This window comes from Tupaia chinensis, unplaced genomic scaffold (genome assembly GCF_000334495.1).
Source record: "Tupaia chinensis unplaced genomic scaffold, TupChi_1.0 Scaffold143913_1, whole genome shotgun sequence".
In the NCBI taxonomy this organism is placed as follows: Eukaryota; Metazoa; Chordata; class Mammalia; order Scandentia; family Tupaiidae; genus Tupaia; species Tupaia belangeri.
In genome coordinates, this window is record NW_006203764.1 from 1,890,750 (window position 1) to 1,896,110 (window position 5,361).

The window sequence follows — 5,361 nt, forward strand, 5'->3', positions numbered from 1 at the left end:
AATTGATATTAGCAAAGTAAAAATCCCAAAGCACCTTACCGATGCTTACTTCAAGAAAAAGAAACTGTGGAAGCCCAGACACCAGGAAGGTGATATCTTCGACACAGAGAAGGAGAAATACGAGATTTCAGAGCAGCACAAGATTGATCAGAAAGCTGTGGACTCACAATTTTTACCAAAAAATCAAAGCTATTCCTCAGTTCCAGGGCTACCTGCGATCTGTGTTTGCCCTTACAAATGGAGTTTATCCTCACAAATTGGTGTTCCAAATTTTTTGCCAAGAACCTAATTAAATAACTGTTTATAAAAAAAAATTATATGATATTCTGGAAAGGGCAAAACTATAGCAAAAAGATAAGTGATTATCAGGAGTTCAAGGGGAGAGGGAAGGGTTGAACAGGTGAAGCACACAAGCTATTTTGTAGGATGTCGAAACTGTCTTTGCATGATTCTGTAATGGGAAATACATGACACTATGCATTCGCCGAAGTCCATAGAATAATACAGCACAAAACATGAACTTGAAGATATGAAACTTAAAATTTTTATTTAGGGGTTGAGGAATTTCAGAATGGACAGCACAATGTGACAAAGCACTCTTATTGTATTATGAATATACAAAACAACTTCACTGAAGGGATGGGTGGTGGGGCACTGCTGACCTAAGTAGCTTTGGAAATAGGTGTAACACGTAAGACCAAAAGCAAGAGAAACTGAACAGAAGCACTGAACTCTGGTTAGTAAAGTTGCTTCCCTCCGGGGTATGAATTAGCAATTCTGACGTACATATACAAATATACGTATATTTGTATATGTATATGTACACACACACACACACATATATACACACACACATATATATACACATACGTGTACATCCCTGTATATATATATATATCCTGGAGAATCTTGTATTGTCAAAAAGTAAGGAATTGCTTTTAAAACACTCACAATGCTATGGGTATGTCAATAGGTCAAAGTGTCAACTGAAAGAGCTCCCAGGGTCAGCCCCATAGCCTAGTAGTTGAGGGAGACAGACTCCACGTGGCTAGCTAAGTCCTGGCCCTGGTGACTTGAAATGCATGGCAGGCACATGTGCATGTGTGCCCAATAGACCAATAGGATAAAGCAGTGGAGGAGAAGAGATTGCAATGTGAACACTGGGGAGTACTTTCTTTCCTCTCTCTTTCTCTCTCTCATCTCTCCATCTGTCTCTGGCAAGCACACACATCTTTTGGCAGTTTAAGAAAAAAAGGAAAAAAGAAAGGGCTCCCAATGACCAAAGTTGGATCTGTTTGAGCAAAAAAAACTAATAAAGCAGTAGTATAGATTATAATGATGTGTGTATGTGTGTGTGTATAGTCATGCATTGCTTAACAATGGGGATATATTCTGAGGAATGAGTTAAGTGATCTCATTGTGAAATATCATAGGGCGTATGTGTTTACACAGCCCAGATGGTGCAGTCCACTATACATCTGAACTATATAGTAGTATCATCTTCTGGGACTTCCATCATATCTGCAGCTGTCATAGACCAAAACATCATTATGGCACATGAATGTGTGTGTATGTGCTATACACCCATTGGTTTTCTCTCTCTCGCTCGCTCTCTCACTCTCACTCTCTCTCTCTCGCTCTCTCACTCTCTCCTGTGAGTGTATGTGCCCTCAGGCAATAAAAAAAATTTAATAAATCTAACACTGTGTTTTGAAGGTAATTTTACTGCTTCTTATGTATACATTAGCATATAATGCATGTAATTAGCATGTAGATGAGATAATCATCTCAAGAAGTTAGTAAAGAAGGAATAATTAGATAAACAATATAGAATAAAGGAAATAATAAACAGAATTAGAAATTAAACGATTTCTATTAATGAAATAGAAAACAAATATAAAATAAGACATATCAAAAATGCAAAAGTTGGTTCTTCGAATGTATAATAAATTTAGTGACCCCTTAGTAAGATTAATTAAGCAAAACAGGAAAGATGCACAAATGAACTAGGACAGAAATGAAAAATAGACCATTACTATGGATCTGGAACATTTTTAAGAGGTAATAAGATGTTATTTTTTAAAACTTTGTATAAATAAAGCTTGAAAATTGGATTTCAATGAGATCACTTAACTCATTCCTCAGAATATATCCCCATTGTTAAGCAATGCATGACTATACACACACACATACACACATCATTATAATCTATACTACTGCTTTATTCGTTTTTTTGCTCAAACTGACTCAACTAATCAACAACTTTATTTTTTAAAAAAAGCTACTTCAAGAAATAGGGAATCTGAACAGTTCTCTAACTATGGAAAAGATTACATCCACAAATAAGAAATTTCTCCCAAAGAAAATTCTAAGCCCAAATAATTTCTCTGGCAAATTCTACCCAACACTTAAGGAAAAACTAATATCAAGCTTACACAATTTCCAGATTTCAGAATAACAGAGAACACTTCTCAATTTTAGTGAGACCATCATGACATTAATACCAAACTTGTCCAGAGCAGTAGTAAAAAGTAAACTTACTGACCATTGTGTATTGAACTCATTTCATTAATTATCACCACGTACCACAATAAACTCTCTTAGGTGGATAATAGTCTTCATTTTACTTGACTTATCAGAAAACTAAGGTCTGTGAAGAGGACACGATTTGTCAACGTCACACAATTAGTACTTCACTAGAGCAGTATTGAAGGCAGATCTGAATAACCTTAAAAGCCTTCATAGTTTCTAAGGAAAGACATTTAGGAGAAGAATAGAGAGGCAAGACACTTATGGGACAAAGAAATGGGTTATTTGGTGATGATAATGTGTATAGTATTCCCAACTAGACTGGTGAGAAATATATTTATGTTGGAACATTAACCTTACAAGCTGAGTGATGTTTGTGACTGAATGTATAAAATACATTAAAATAAAATAAAATACATACTTAAAAAATAATTTTTAAAAATTCTAATCTCCTGCCTCCTCTGGACTCAAGGAAGACAGAAAGTTAAGAAGCTACATCTCATACAAAAAAGAAAGAAGCTGAATGGTCTCTTTTTGCCAGTGATGCAATCATATTTAGAAAGCTCTAAAGACTCCACCCAAAAACTGTTAGAGCTAATAAATTCAGTAAAGTTGCAGAATATAAAATGAACATACAAAATTCAGTACCATTTCTGTACACTAACAATGAACTCAAAATAAGAGAGAACAATGACCAACAGACATATGAAAAAAATGTCCAATATCATTAACTACTAGTGAAATGTAAATTAAATACACAATAAGATATCCCTCATCCCTGCCAGAAAAGCTATTAAAGGTAAGTATGTTGTATATTTGAGGAAGAGGGAACTCTTGTACGCTGGTGGTAAGAAAGTAAATTATACAGTCATTTTGGAAAAGTGTATAGAGTTTCCTCAAAAGATTAAAAATAGAATTATGATACGATATAGCAGTTCACTTCTGGGAATATATCCAAAGCATTTAAAATTAGTATGTCAAGGAAATACCTGTACACCTATGATTATTGCGCCACTACTTATAATAGCGAAGATACAGAATCAGCCTATGAGTCCATCAATGGATGAATGGAAAAAAAGAAAATGTGGTATACAAGGAGACTTCAAAAACTTCTAGAAAAAATGGACTAAGGTATAAGTTTATTTTGGCACAAAAATATTTCAAAACTCATTCATAGGTTTTTCATAACTATGTATTTTGTGTGAATTTTTTGAAGCTCCTTCAAAAAATAAAAGATATATACACACACACTACACACACAGTGGAGTACTATTTAGCTCTTAAAAATGGGAAATTCTGTCATTTGTGACAACATGGATAAACCTAGAAGACATTATGTTAAATGAAATAAGCTAGGCACAGAAAGACAAACTTCACATGGTCTCATTTATGTGTGGATCTAAAATAGTTAAGCTCATAGAAGTAGAAGAGTATAATGGTTGTTATTAGGGGGTGGGTTTTGGAGGAGAATGGAGGAGAAGGGATTGCAGCGTAGCCATCCCCCCTGGGGGGTGATTTCTCACTTTCTGTCTCTCTGTCTCTCTTTGTCTCTCTGACGAGCGCACGTGCCCTATAGCAAAAACCTCTAAATAAAAAATAAAAAGTTAAGAAGAAAATTAATAAAAAAAGAAATGTCTCATAATTGAGACTGAGTAGCTGTCTCGGCCTATTTCCTGACTAAAGTTCAGAGATTCAAAACTCTCATCATTTTGCACTGTCTTGTCCCTTTCAGACCAAACCGATAGTATTACTTTTCCTAATTGTGGCATTCATATGAATTCATATATAACCCTCTCCATTAGAATAAAGGTCACAATCATCTTTTCAAGGTAAGCTTTTCTATGTCTTCGGCCTCCTATAAAACTGCTCTGTGACAGTGCATTTAAAATCCTTAGAATTAGAGAGCCTTCTGTCTGACCAAATAGCTCTCCAGGGTAACACCTTAGATCTCTCTCAAGTCTTCATTAAGACTTTCCCAAACCTACATTAGATTTGTCTTTGTTCTAAATTCTCTCTTAATTTGAGAATCTTGGAGAGGCCAAGAAACAGAATGCTCACTATTTTTTAAAGCAGCAAGTCTTGACTCTTTTGTGCTTTTTAAGCTTATTCGGCTCCTCTCACATTTTATTAGAATGGCAAGAAGACAGACAATCTCTTCCAAAGCTTTCCTGGGACTCTCATCGGCTATATCGTTTGGTATATTCTCTATTTTCATGTTATCGTGAGTTGTTAAACTTCCTGCCACTACATGTCAAGTATATTTTTATTCATGATAAAGAGCCCATGTGTGCACATACGACACACATGAGGAAGAAGGAGAGACCCTGCATAGATCTTGTCACATCACAATTATTTTTTTTTCAGCCCTCCAGCTCATCAGGACCTTGGGTACATGACAGGTGTGTTTTCAGGCCAACCTGGGCTCCAAACGCATGGTAGGATATGCGCCCTCCAGTGAAGTTTAGTTTACTGTCAGCTGTGCCACTGGGTGGGACCCAGATGGTTTTCCTCTACTTCCTAGTTCTCACCATTTTTTTTTTAAGAGAGATATTTTTGCTATAGGGTGCATGTGCTCACCAGAGAGACATACAGTGAGAAATCACACCCTGGGGGGTGACCAAGCCACAGTCCCTTCTTCTCCATTCTCCTCTCACACGCACACCTATGTGCCTGGCATGAGTTTGAAGCTGCTGGGTCCGGGAATCTAACCACAGTTGACTATATGGGAGTCCAGTGACATAATCATTATGCCATCTGCTGGTCCTAGTCTTCACTTTTCCTTAAGCCCTCATCAATAGCCTCCTCATGGATCATCAGACGTTCACTCACACT